Raw genomic sequence first — 14,330 nt, forward strand, 5'->3', positions numbered from 1 at the left:
TGCTCTATGCAGCTTATGGCCAATATAGGCCAATATCAAATCTGCCATTTTTGGGGAAAATCATTGAAAAGGTTGTTTTCCAGCAAATCCATGCTTTTATGATGCAAAACAACCTTTTTTACGCATTTCAGTCTGGATTTCGGCCACACCACAGCACTGAGACTGTACTCATCAAAGTCTTAAATGATATTCATCTGAATAATGATTCAGGAAAATCCTCTGTTCTGGTATTACTCGATCTCAGTGCTGAATTTGACACAGTTGATCATAACATTCTTCTCAGCAGATTGGAAAAGTGGGTGGGACTTACCGGCACTATACTTCAATGGTTTAAATCTTACTTGCAAGATAGGGCCTTTTTTGTGTCAATTGGAAACCATGGGTCTAAGAGAACCAAGATCACATGTGGGGTTCCTCAAGGGTCCATTCTTGGACCGCTTCTATTCAACATCTATATGCTACCGCTAGCTCAGATTATGGAACATCATAACATTTCCTAGCATACTTATGCCGATGACGCACAACTCTATATTTCAGTGTCCCCACATGACTACAGTCCCTTACTCTCATTGAGTAACTGTATTCACCAAATCAATGAGTGGATGTGCCAGAATTTTCTCCAGCTAAATGCAGAAAAGACAGAGGTGATCATTTTTGGCCCTAAATGTGAAAGGAAAGGAAAAGATCAGCGCTCACCTTGGCTCATTGACAGCTACAAATTAAGCCAGAAATATTGGTGTAATTATTCACTCAGACCTGAACTTCAACAGCCATCTAAAGTTTATCACTTAATCTGCCTACTACCACCTAAAAAACATTGCTAGAATTAAGGGTATTCTGTCTAAACAAGACATGGAAAAACGTATTCATGCATTCATTTTCAGTAGGTTGGATTATTGCAATGGCATCTTTACAGGCCTTAACAAGAAATCTATCAGGCAGCTGCAGCTGATCCAGAACGCTGCCGCCAGAGTCCTTACAAACACCAGGAAACTGGACCATATTACATCGGTCATGAAATCGCTACACTGGCTTCCAGTGAGTCAAAGGATAGAGTTTAAAATCTTACTGCTGGTCTACAAAGCACTGAATGGTCTTGGACCAAAATACATGGTTGATCTGTTAGTTCCTATGAAGCTCCCAGACCCCTGAGGTTCATCTGGATCTGGTTTGTTGTGGTTCCCAAGAACCAGAACCAAGCAAGGTGAGGCAGCGTTCAGTTATTCTGCTCCTCAACGGTGGAACAAACTTCCTGTAGACCTGAGGTCTGCTCCAACTGTCAGCTCCTTTAAATCAGGCCTAAAAACATTACTGTTTACTCAAGCTACTCCTAAATTAAATACTTACATGCTGTACTCTATTGCCCTTGTTTTTAACAACTTGTGCTTTTTATTATTTTACTTCTTTTCTTATAATTTTATTAATAATTTTATTTCATTTTATTTGTTATTTACTGTCTAATTATGTCTTGCCGGTTTTAATGTCGTTGTAAAGCACTTTGAATTACCTTGTGTTGAATTGTGCTATATAAATAAACTTGCCTTTGTTGCGTGTGACCATGACTCTCTCTCTCTCTCTCTCTCTCTCTCTCTCTCTCTCTCTCTCTCTCTCTCTCTCTCTCTCTCTCTCTCTCTCTCCCACCCAACCATTCTCAATCATCTAATTAATCTTGTCTCCTCCCATCTCAGATGTACCACACCCAGACTGGCACACCTGACCTAATCAACTCCATTCTATCTGCCTATATATCTCCTCTCTGCTCAGTGTGCCAGCAGAGACAGACCAAGCAACACCAAACCAGATGCTCTTTTGTTAGCTTTTGTTTAATTTGATCCTTAGTTTGGGCCTGGAGATTGCCGGTAGTCTTTATTTTAGGTCGTTTGCTCATTTGTTTGTAGTTAGTTGGGTTTTGAGTTAGGGAGGGGGGTCCAGCTTCTTTTTGTTTTTAAATATTTTTATCCCGGTTTTTTCCCCATTTTATCACCCAGTGCTCCTACCTAACAGTCCTGGGCATTGCTGTCCTCTACCAACCCCGGGAGGGCCCCGCACTGAGCTCAGGTCTCCTCCTTAACCTGAGGAGTGAGCAGGCCGCTTCTTTTCACCAGACAGGGTGGGGTTTCTCCGGCCAGACGTAGCGCGTGGAAGGATCACGTTATTCCAGCCGGATCCTCCCCACCCCATCTGGCGCCCCGGTTGGCCAGAGGGGGCATGTATAGCCCAGCACTGCTGCATGTTTTTGTGAGGGTAGCTCCCATTAGCTACCCAAGGGAACACGGGGAGAACATGCAAACACAGAAAGATCCTTTCGCCAACCCCACCCAGGGTGTGGGCACTGAAGTCATGGGGGATAGGGTTGCCACCTTTCAGAAATAGAAATAAGGGACGCCCTGATTTCAGCAGCGCAGGAGCAAAAAAAAAAAGCCCTAAAACTTCTAAACTGAATAAAAATGTGTTTATTTTATATGAAAAAACAAAATGCTTTGATTTAAAGTTTAAAGTGCTTTAATAGCATTGAACTTGCATGACTGTACAGACAGCCAAACATATAGCAGCTGAAATAGCCTCCTATGCTACGTATGTCCATATCAGCCCAGATGTAATATAGCCTACAGGTGAAGAATATGGTGTAAAAGTTAATTTATTTCAATAATTCAACTAGAATATGGTGTAAAAGTTAATTTATTTCAATAATTCAACTAGAATATGGTGTAAAAGTTAATTTATTTCAATAATTCAACTAGAATATAGTTTAGGAGTTAACTTATTTCAATAATTCAACTAGAATATGGTGAAAAAGTTAATTTATTTCAATAATTCAACTAGAATATGGTGTAAAAATTTATGAAAATACGGGACAAATCGCGTCCCGTATTAGTTCAATACGGGACGCAACATTTTTTTCTCAAATAAAGGACAATTCCGTATTTTACGGGACGGGTGGCAACCCTAATGGAGGAACTAACACGCACTTCAGCGCCCACAGCGTCCCCGGCGGGAATCAAACCCAGGACCTTCTTGCTGTGAGACGGCTGCACTACTTGCAGCGCCACCGTGCCCCCTGAGTTAGGGAGGGGGTCCAGCTTCGATGTCCCTTAAAAGGGGTGGGCTGTGCCCCCCCCATCCTCCTTAGTCCAGCCGGCGTCTCCAGGTCCCCTTTTTCCTTATAGTGAGTATTATGATTTCTGTTCAGTGTTATTTATTTTGGGAGGTTGCTTTAATAAAAGCTGTTAAACTTGTGCTCTTTTGTTGGTGTCCTTCCTGATGTTGTGGTTTCCATTTTCGAGCCATATTATTTCAATGTTATTTGTGTAGAGACCGCAACAGTCTTGCCTTGCCTTGCTTTATGAGTGAGTTGTGTCGGTTGCTGTGTCGATTACATTCTCACTGCAAACGAACCGCTCCAGGTCTCGAATGGAAGCGAGCCGAGACCACCTCTCCTAGGCGATCTCGGTTCGCTTGTTTTGTCCTGCATCTTTGTGTGAAAGCACCCTTAATGTGCAGGAGATCTTGAGGCCACTCTTAAAATCGGTAGCTCCGTTTACACTGTTGAAGGTCTCAGCTTCGTAGTTGTACGAGTTCATAGCAAAGGACCCTGAAAAATGTTTTGGATTACAAATGAGAGGTCAAAAATCAGCTGAAAGGATTTGGGGTACCCAAGTTAGTATACTGAATCACACAGTTCTCTGTTGAGGCACAGATGGTACCAGTAGCGGAACATATCAGAGCCAGGCCGGAGGGGGGCGGGGCTTATGACGGAGCCCTTTGCAGCCTGGAGCCAGTTAAATAGCACTAACATCTGCCTCTTTTGCACTAGTATCGGTTGAGCCCGGCTCCGCTCGGCGCGGTACGGCACGCTTCCACCCGTGTGTTTTCGCATTGCCAGGGGAGAAGCGGGCAGGTTTGGGTGAAGCTGCTGTGACGTACTCGATTGCGCAACCGCTTTGTTCATGTCGCGCTGATGAGAAATCAGCTGGAGCCGGGAGCGGCTGAGAGTAAAACAGCCCGTCTACATCCCTTTTTAAATTTTTTCTCCTCAGCCCCCAGGTTTATGAACATCTGCACCTCAGAGTTGGATCACCAAACAGACGTTTTGCGCTTTATAATAAAATCGCTGCGAGCCGCGAGTCGCCTCGCTCTGACTCCCGCTTCCTGATTCAAACGTCTGACGGCCCCGCCCCCCGACCAATCAGAGGCGCGGAGGGTGGTGACGTCAGAAATAGTCCCTTCTCAGCCCGCAAAGAACCTGGCTGAAATGGTTACAGAAAAAAGTATCGACTTGGAGCGGCTTTACCCGTCTCAGCCCTAGTGCGAAAGCGCAAAATGGGGCCATAGCGGGTAGAACCGGGGAGAAGTGAGACTAATGCAAAAGCGCCAATCGTCTCCTGTACTTTCGGACCACTTCACTTTTGGAGGCTCATCCCTTTTCAATGTGCTTTTATTTTCATTCTGACACCATGTTATGTTACTCTAAGCTTAACTATCTTAAAATAACGAGATAGAAAGAGTGACTTGCTGTTAACCGTTTACTTCAACGTCCTTAGCAATGAGAACACATCCGGGTCCCTACATACTAACCAGCCCCCTGATTGGCTGAGACATAACCAGGTTTATACTGTACTGTAACAGGTTGGAATAACTTTACACATAACATAGTCCAACAAACCACAAAAACATAGCCTAATAAAACTAATACATTTCAGACACAAATTCAACGCATTTGTAGGAGTTCAGCACCACGGATAGCCACCAGATCACGCTGAAATCATCATCTGACATCCACTTCAACTAATGACAGTAGTGTAGTAAAATGGCACGGCGGCCCATAAATTCACATACAATTTCAAATTCAATTTGAAGTATTGTGGCCTACTCACCACTACTTGAAGGTACTCGGTGAGCCTTGTGCTCCACGAACTCGCCTGGGGCCCGGGGATGAAGCACTGCTAAACAACGTCAGCTTCATCTCCCATAGGAGGAGGATTAAGGCGAACAAAATATGCGTCTAGCTTGGGCAATTTGGCTTTTTCTTGCTCCCATTTTTCTTTTTCTTTGCGTTTTATCGCTCCACTTTTGTGTTTATAACTCCCGCTCATGTTTAGGCTGCAGGATTACTGCGCTCTGTTGACAAGTGATTGACGTATGACGTTGATAGACGGCTGTGGATGACAAACGATTTTACCCAAAATACATTTGGAGATTCACTTGCAATTTTTGTTTTAATGTTAACTGTGAGTGTGAAAATCTCAGCACAACATATTATACATGCTTTATATCTAATATATCTAATATGAACCAAGTGGTGCCACAAAAACACCAAAAAATTAATTTCGCTGGGCCGGGGGGAGTAGCCTACCCCCCCCCCCCCCCCAATCCCCCCCTGAAGCCCCACCCGTGGATGGTACATATGGACCACGGTGACTGTTTTTTAAGTAGATCTTGGAAAAACACAGAGCAAGAACCAACTTCCATCTAGGAAAATATAAAAAAATCGGAACTTCTAAATAACTGTTCTCTTCTTAAAATTACATTAGCAAGTTTGTCTAGCGATGCCAGAGCAGTTATCCTTACGCGTGACCATTACACAGTTATTTATGTATAACAACAACTCACTGTCTGACAAACAGAACACAGTTCCTGAGGTCCTGTGTGTCTCACCAGGTTATCAGTAGCAAAGGAGCACCACAGGGTACTGTACTCTCACCATTCATGCTTCAAGTATAAGTCAGAGTCCAGTCTGAGTATTTCTGCAGATGATTGTTTGTTGGGTGTGTCAGTGATGGACAGGAGACTGAGTGTGTAACAATCATCTCACGGGATCCTTCCTCCCCACTTCCCCACCTTTAAAGCCTTCTGCAATGACTCTTTGAATAAACTTAAATATTGGCAATTACTGGAAGATATAGGTTCTGTTCAGTTCTGTTAATAAAATATTGTTAATAAAATATTGACTGTAGTAGAAGCCAGTCACAATAATCATGTAACCAGAATTATGTTGCATCATGGGACAATTTATGTTATTGTGCTATAAGACTTAATAAGGATGACCACACTCACAGTATGCAGTGCAATTGTACACTGAGTTGTATGAACAGTAAGGTGCATGCAGCTTTGAAGACGACATTAATGAAAGATCTTGTGTAGTGTTGCCTGTTTAATTTCTCTGATATCTGAACCATCGGCCCACTGCATCCCACAGCCGAGAAAAGCACACACTACATTACAATGCCAAATATTCAAAAATATTCAAGTACTTATAATTCATTTATTAATTAATATACTGTATTTATTCTATTTAATAAATTAATTTATTCTTATATTTAATAGTTTATATGAGAAACTCACTCAACCTGCTAAAACTGGTTGCTGTGTAAAGATGTGTTGCAAAAATGAACTTTTATACTGCGGTACTAAATAAGTTACAGATCTGTACACACATACTCAGCTCTGCTGCTCATCCCACAAATGCATGTGGATAAAAGTGGATACAAGTGTCTAATGAGGGAAATAAACAGGATGTCCAAAGGTATAAGATTTATTGCCAAAAAGCATTGTCACAACTAAGAAATAACCTACCAAACACAAATGTCATTACTTTGTGTTTATATACAGCATATATATATATATATATATATATATATATATATATATATATATATATATATATATATAGAGTCATGATCACAGTTCATGTTTTTTTTTTTGCTGTGTTACCGACTCTCCTGTTATCTGGATCGTGACAGTACTGTCACGGCTCAAAGACAGAGAACCCAAATGCACAACACCAGGCAGAATCAGAGTCCAAGAGGCTTTAATCTTAGTCAAAGGCAGGCGGGGGTCAAACCGGGTAGTCAGGCAGATCAGGCAAACAAAACCAAAACGGGCAGGCAAAAATCCATAAACCAGGAATCAGGCAGGGTCACAGGCAGGCAGGCAGGCAGGCAGGCAGGCAGAAACAGGACATGAAGGCTGGAAAGCGAGGCAAAAAACACACGACAATCTGGCAACTGGTATGAGGAAATGGGCCGGTTTATGAAGGGGAAACTGATGAGGGAAACCAGGTGTGGAGCTGGGCCAGGGAAGCACAGGTGAAGGGAATGAGGCTGATGAGGGTGGCAGGATCCAGATGACAGGAGAGTCAGTAACACAGCAAAAAAAACCATGAACTGTGATCATGACATATATATATAAATATATATATATATATATATATATATATATATATATATATATATATATATATATATATAGATATATATATATATATGTATATATATATATATATTTATATATATATATATATATATATATATATATATGTGTGTGTGTGTGTGTGTGTGTGTGTGTGTGTGTGTGTCACCATGTCACTTCCTGCCTGGTGCAGATGTTCCTGGAGTCTTGCCTTGTGTGATAGACCTTGGCCTCTATCGCTCTTGTGCTCATCTCCTACTCTTGTGCTGCAATGAAGATCAGACGAGATCGGGCGTGTTTATAGTGGTCTGACCGTAATCAGACTTATTTCCAGTATCGTAGTCATAGCAAGTGTACAGTTCTCTCTTAAAAAGGAAAGAAGCAAAAGGGAAAGGAAAAGGAGAGGAAAAAAGGAAAAAGGGGAAAAAAGAAACTCAATTTCATACACGCCTGTATGTACATTCATACAAAAGGATATATGATAATGTATATGTAATTTACTGTATAAGTGACTGCATGAATATAACTTCATATTGGTACATAACATATGTATGAGCAATTAAAGGTACTGTTTGTATGTCTATGCATAGATATGTAACTTGTAATGGATATGTATCTATGTCCTATTCCCACACAACCTAGACACAGCCATTTAAATATACTCACAAACCAACAGGCATCCCACACACACGCTACACACACTGCACACAAATTACACGACTGAACAAGGAATGCTCCTCCCCTTCCCTGTCTGTCCTTTTCTGTTTGTATGTATCTGTTTGGCCTTTGTTAAAGTGTCTGTCCTTTAATCCAACACAATTCACTACACACTCCCTCACATACACTACACTTTGCCAAATTTGGTATTTACCATTAATATAGATGCAGACAACTGGGGGAGGGGCTTTCTGTGCTGTCCATCAGTCCAGCCTTTCCCAGCCACTGGTAGGATTTCTCAGTGCCAGCCACTTCTTTAACGTAACAACGGTGTGGTTCCTCCTCTACATTTTCTTCATCGGTGGGTTTCTGTTGTTTGAGACATTCACTTAGCAGCTTATCCTTAGGGGCCAACTTCTTGGTGCATTTCTGGCCGTTTGTTGTTTCATCCTGTATGGTGGCTTTGATGCTCATTAATCTGTAGCTTCCCTCTTTCTGCTTCGTGTAGAGTCTCGTGATGTTAGACTAGGGAAAAACCCCTCCACTCATCGTGAGTAGCTTCCTTGAGTTGATATCAGCAGCTTTTATCTTTTCCTGTGGCCAGTGGACTATAGAGGGAATGCGCATGACGTCACAGATGCGACTTCACAGCGGGTTATGCCCACTGAGTGGCAGAAAAAATGAGTTGCAGTGTAAACTTTCAGTTTGAGCACACTTGAAAACATCTAAAATGGGAAAGAGCTGTTGTGGGATCGACTGTAGTCATAGATTTAGCAAGAAATCGGGGTAATCGTTTTACAGACTGCTGAAAAATAAGCTTAAGAGAAACAAATGGATCGCTGCAATTCGCAGAAACAACTGGATTCCAGGCACCGAAACGTGGATTTGCGGTTCCCATTTTGTATCAGGTAATGTTGCATTTTTGGGTAGCTAACGTTAACGCGTCAAATAATAAAGTTCGGTGTCCTCATCACTTTCATTTCTACAACAAATCCTGCCTTGAAGTAGGACCAAGCGTAAAGACTTTTGTATGCCTTCAAGCTTTGCTTCGTGTATTTCTCCGGTGTAGAAAATTAAGTACATATAAATATCAGGAAACTCGATTCGTGGCCAAATATTAATGTCCATGGAGCACTGGTTCTTGGGGTAACTGTACGGGTCCCTGTCAAGTCCAACTGCCTTTAATTTAAGCTGATAATCGGCTGTTATCCCGTCTTTTCCACACTTTCCCCTACTAGTTGCAGCCGTTTTTGCCAGTGGGAAAGTGACGTCAATGCATACCCTCTATACCAGTGGGGTAGCTCTCCGGAACATCAGATACGTTGCCCTCTGGTAGCCCCAGTTCACATCCTGCCTCTGGTGGCTGTTTTGATCAAGGTCAGGACGAGGCTTCAGTCAAATACCTCGGCTACAGAACCATGAGTGAGAGAATAAAATAGATATGCCATACTGGCTCGGGCGTCAACCGGATTAACAAGATACAGGTCAGATGTTGGGGTACCAGGGCACAGAGATGTGAAATGGACAACTGGAACAAGCCATATATGGACTAGGGAGAAAAATTATACATATATATGTATATATATTATATATATATATATATATATAATAATTTTTTATCCACTTTTAGTAACTCAATGCTACATGTATTGAATCTTGTGTGGACATTTCAGGTGTTATTCTAAAATTTCCAAATAGATACAAAAATGGCCTCATTCGTAGTAAGGAGAATTAGTATTTGTTGTTTTATTTATTAATTGTATTTCTGTGTGAGCAAACGTTAAAAGTACAATTATCATCAATCAAAGCATAATTCAATGTATTATTTGTATAATGAATAACTCGTTATGATATTAAGGATTTTATAAATGTACACGCATCACATAGGTTGAGTTGTATGGTAGAGAAACAACATGGGATACTGTTTTCCAGTTGTTTCCATGGATGGTACAAGTGCAGGGGAGCCTCCTGGTGGAGACGTCTGAAACTGCAGCTGAATAATAAGTAATGGTTGAGGCGGAAAATGCTTCCTGGCAAAAAAGGTTCCCGTTTTGAATCCCGGGAGAGGCTTTCATGTGTGGAGTTTGTATGTTCTCTCCTCCCCTTTCGCTTGTGTGGGTTTTGTACTCCAGCTTCCCACAGTCCCCCAGTCCAAAAACATGTATGTCAAGTTAAATGGTGTTTGCCCATAGAGGTGAGTGTGTAGTTGTCTGCCTATATGTGCCCCTGTGATGGACTGGCAATCTGTCCAGGGTGTATCCAAAAAGCAGCATCCACCTGTAAGCTTGGAGTCTAAGGATCAGGACTGGGGTAAATTGTTGTTAATCACTCGCAAAATAATCTCTGTTCTTGTGAGTTCATCACTGTGTAATCTCCGTTTCAGTGTTCCAGCCAGGAGAGTGCCTGGAAGAAAAACTGATGATCCTGTGCATCATTACATACACTCTGCACTTTGCACCTTGCAAAATAACGTTTTTACGGAGTTTAGACTCAGTATTCTCCTAGTGGATTTATGCATTGTTGAAAAAGCTGCTAAAACATTTCACTAATAAATATGCATGTGCCATAAATTTGGAAATGTCCCTGCATTATGTTTAAAAGCCTATCATGAACTGGCCATCTCATTAAAAAGCTGCCATTCAGACCTGATTTGTTAATGTCACTAGTGGAAACGTTTAATATGAAGTCTACCCAATTTATCAAACTATAACCAGATTATGGTTCTCTGCCCTAAGATCCCATCAGGATTCATTTGTGTTCATTTTAACATTACTGTATTAACATTTTCACCATCTGAAAGTATTACAAACTCGTCATTGTCATGCTATATGTAATACAGTAGGAAAAAGTAGTATTTTTTGGCTATAGCAACAGCTCATGCAACAGTAATTCTAGATCTCCAGCAGCTGGATCCAGTCAAAGAAGTACATTGGTGTACAATTATAAATAACTGCAGCCATTAAACTCACTGGTATGGGTTGATGTCTAGGTTTTTACTAGTCTAGTTTTACTAGCCACCTCTTTGCTAATATTTTAAAACTAAATAGGATATGACTATTACATTTAACACATAGGATATAAATATATTACATACTGTATAACTATTATACGGCTGGCTCAGCTTCACAAATAAAGGACTTTTAATTTGAAAGAGATTAATCAAAAGAAATCAAAAAAAGAAAACAAATCCTGAGGCCTTCCTCTGCCTTTTCTATTATCAGCATTGAGAAGGACTGAATTAAGAGAAGTCAGTATTTACCTACATATGTCAAATCTTTAACTGTGTTGTGGCATGACAATACTAAGTTTTAGAGTACTGTGAACACGCTGTAGCTGTGAATTTCTCACTTTTAGTTGTTATAACGCTTATATCATTTCACCTTGAACTCATGAGTGCAACCACAGCTTAATAATCAGTTAGTGGTTGTTTAAATTTTTTATTTTTTTTATAAATGATGTTTAACTGGATAATTACATGTAGCCTATGTGCTATTAGTAGACACAAAATAACCAATACTAAAGCGTTACACAGTAACAGAAATTAGACAGATAATGACTTTACTGTACTTGAGATCACATTTCTACTGAAATTCAGTCTTTCTTCATTTTCTTGTAGATTGTCCAGAGTGAAAGCTATGCCAACACTGTTTCCCCTTCTTACTGTGTCAATAAAAATCATCTGGGTTAAACCAGGTTAACACCTACCACTGTGTAATAATACGCCTTTACTAATGACACATTATTGCGAAGTACATGATATCAGTCTGTACTTGCTCACAGACACCGCCCTGAAAATGTTTTGCTGCCGCTCACGTACCAGACCGACTTGATAACGTGTTCCTGGACTGTTCAGGGACGGCAGTCGTGGGTCAAAGGTTTCAGTGTCTGATGCTAGGCCATAAAAAAACTCTCACACTGGTTCCAATCCTTGTCTAGACCACTTTCTCCATAAAAATATTTGTGTACCTAATCTGTGTGGGTGAACGAAATATGTACTTCCACCTACTACTGTATATCTGGAAGATTTTTTTGTCCACATTTCAGCAAAATCCTGTCCTGGATGGACTTGTACTGCATTTTTGTTAGGATGTATATGTACATGTTCTGCGTGGCTGGATGGTGATATGCACAATGGTATATCAGCTCTAACAAACATTTGATTGGAGCTGTATTTTCTGAAAAACAAATGTTCAGTGACCTCCTCTGGTTACATATATGTACTGCTTTTGTGCATCGATTCATCCACAATTCTAACAGTGAAACTGCTGAGGGCAGTGTGTCAACATTGAAGTTTTACTACATAAAATCTGACAATTTGGACAATATGGAAAATCAAGAAAAACCTCTGTTGCCTGCACTAACATGTTCAATGACATCTGTTCCAATTACCACTCTCTCACCTCTGGGGATACTCTGCATCACTTCATCTAACTCACTCCATAATTTCTCCTTCTCTTCCAACTCACATCCTACCTGTGGGGCATAACCACTGACAACATTGAACAACCCACCTTTAATTTCCAGCTTTAGATTCATCACTCTATCTGACACGATTTTCACCTCTAGAACATTCCTAACAAGCTCCTCTTTCAAGATAACTCTTCCTCCATTCGTCTTCCCATCAGCACCATGATAGAACAGCTTGCTACCTTTCCACCTCCTCCTCTGCACCATGTCAACCAACTCTCTAGCTTTTCCGTTCATAGTCCCTACATTCAAAGTCCTCACTCTAAGTCCTAGCCTCTTGACTTTTCTCTTTTCTCTGCCTTTGAACATGTATTCCTCCTCTCCACCCTCTTCCTCCTACAGTAGCCCAATTTCCATCAGCATCCTACAGTTTAACAGCACTGGTGGCGGTCATTGTTAACCCGGGCCTCTACCCATTACATGTCCTTCCTGACACAATCCATTTATCTGGGCTTGGGGCTGCCACATGAAGATATTGGCTTGTGCCCCTCTTAGGCTATGGGAGGTTGGAATGACAATCTGGCACAAAAGAAGTATCCATGAAAGGTTACAATTTGCAGAAGAAAATATATGCAAAGATAAAGAGTGATGTTATGAATCTGCTCCCGGCTCCAATACTGCCACACCCCCCTATTTAAGGCACAGGTTTCCAGACATTCAGTGTCAATTCGTCTGCGATTCAGCATGTTCCTGTTCGTTGGCTTCCCTCAACTGATCCCAGTGCTTTATGCAGCCTGTTTGACCCGGCAACTACTGCTCTCCTGCCCCTGAACATTCTGTCTGTACCTGCCAACCCCAGCTCCAGCCTGTGCTGGTGTGTGCCGCTGCTCCTTCCAGTCAGCCACTGACGGAACCACTGGAACCACTGTCTCCACTGTCTCCACTCAGACTCTCACTCTCCCCATCCCCTTTCCCCTTAATCAATAAAGAACCTTCTGGGTTTCATGTACGCATCTGGTTTTCCTGTCTCGCATCTGACAATTGCATAATATCAATAGAGGATTCAAGTATCTAAAGGACAAGAGAGCATGTCTAAGCTGAAAGCCTCTGGATTTGATGTCTATCATAAGGCACTGCAGAACTGTCATTAGCTGATGTATTCACATCAGTGAGTTTTACTTTGGGAAACCTTGGTCAAGCACTTCAATACGGAGCAGCATTCACATAATCTTAAAAACATGACCGCAAAAAGAAACTAGTTTAGAGGCAGCATACTCATACTCATGTGTTTGGGCTTGGATTTATCTTGGACAGACCATCACACAGTGCAAACGTGTAATACGGTCAGACACATCCATATTAGAGCTCTTGTTGGCCATTGCCTGCTCTGGTATCGAAAGACTAAAAGATTAATGTAGGCCAAGACATGTTTGAAAGCAGAATAGGGCACTTCATTGGTTAGCATCATCATTGGCACATTGACTCTCAAGTGTTTTGGAAAGGGAATAATAGAGAAAGAAAAAAAATAATAGTAAAAGCCTTACTGTACTGCACATACTGCAGAAATATAATTCCTTTGGGGGCTCAACAAAGCCATATTCAGTAGGATGCAGTCCTCTGATGAAGTAGGCAGGCTGCCACTTCATCACAGAGTTGCAGAAAAAACAATAATCCACAAACATTTTTAGGGTCAATTTAGGATCACTAATCAATCCCACATGAATGTTTTTAAAATGTGAGAAATCAAAGATCCCCTGAGAAAAACCCAGAATGGCATGTGAAGACCATACAAACTTAACACTGAAGGGACGTATCCACGATTTAAACAGAAAACCTTCCTGTTGATAAAGTGACAGTATCACACCACTGTATGGTGTATGTAAAGTATTAACAAAATGATGTGCATAACAATTTCCACTTGGCATATGAGAAGATGAGTTCAATATAATATAGTCAAATATTAAATGGAAATAAACTTTAACCTGAAATACATAAATAAATAAATATTAGATAAAAAACATCAACGTGAAATCGTATAAAAAACTTAAAACTGAAATAAATAAATAAACAAACAAATC

This window comes from Cololabis saira, chromosome 18 (genome assembly GCF_033807715.1).
Source record: "Cololabis saira isolate AMF1-May2022 chromosome 18, fColSai1.1, whole genome shotgun sequence".
In the NCBI taxonomy this organism is placed as follows: Eukaryota; Metazoa; Chordata; class Actinopteri; order Beloniformes; family Belonidae; genus Cololabis; species Cololabis saira.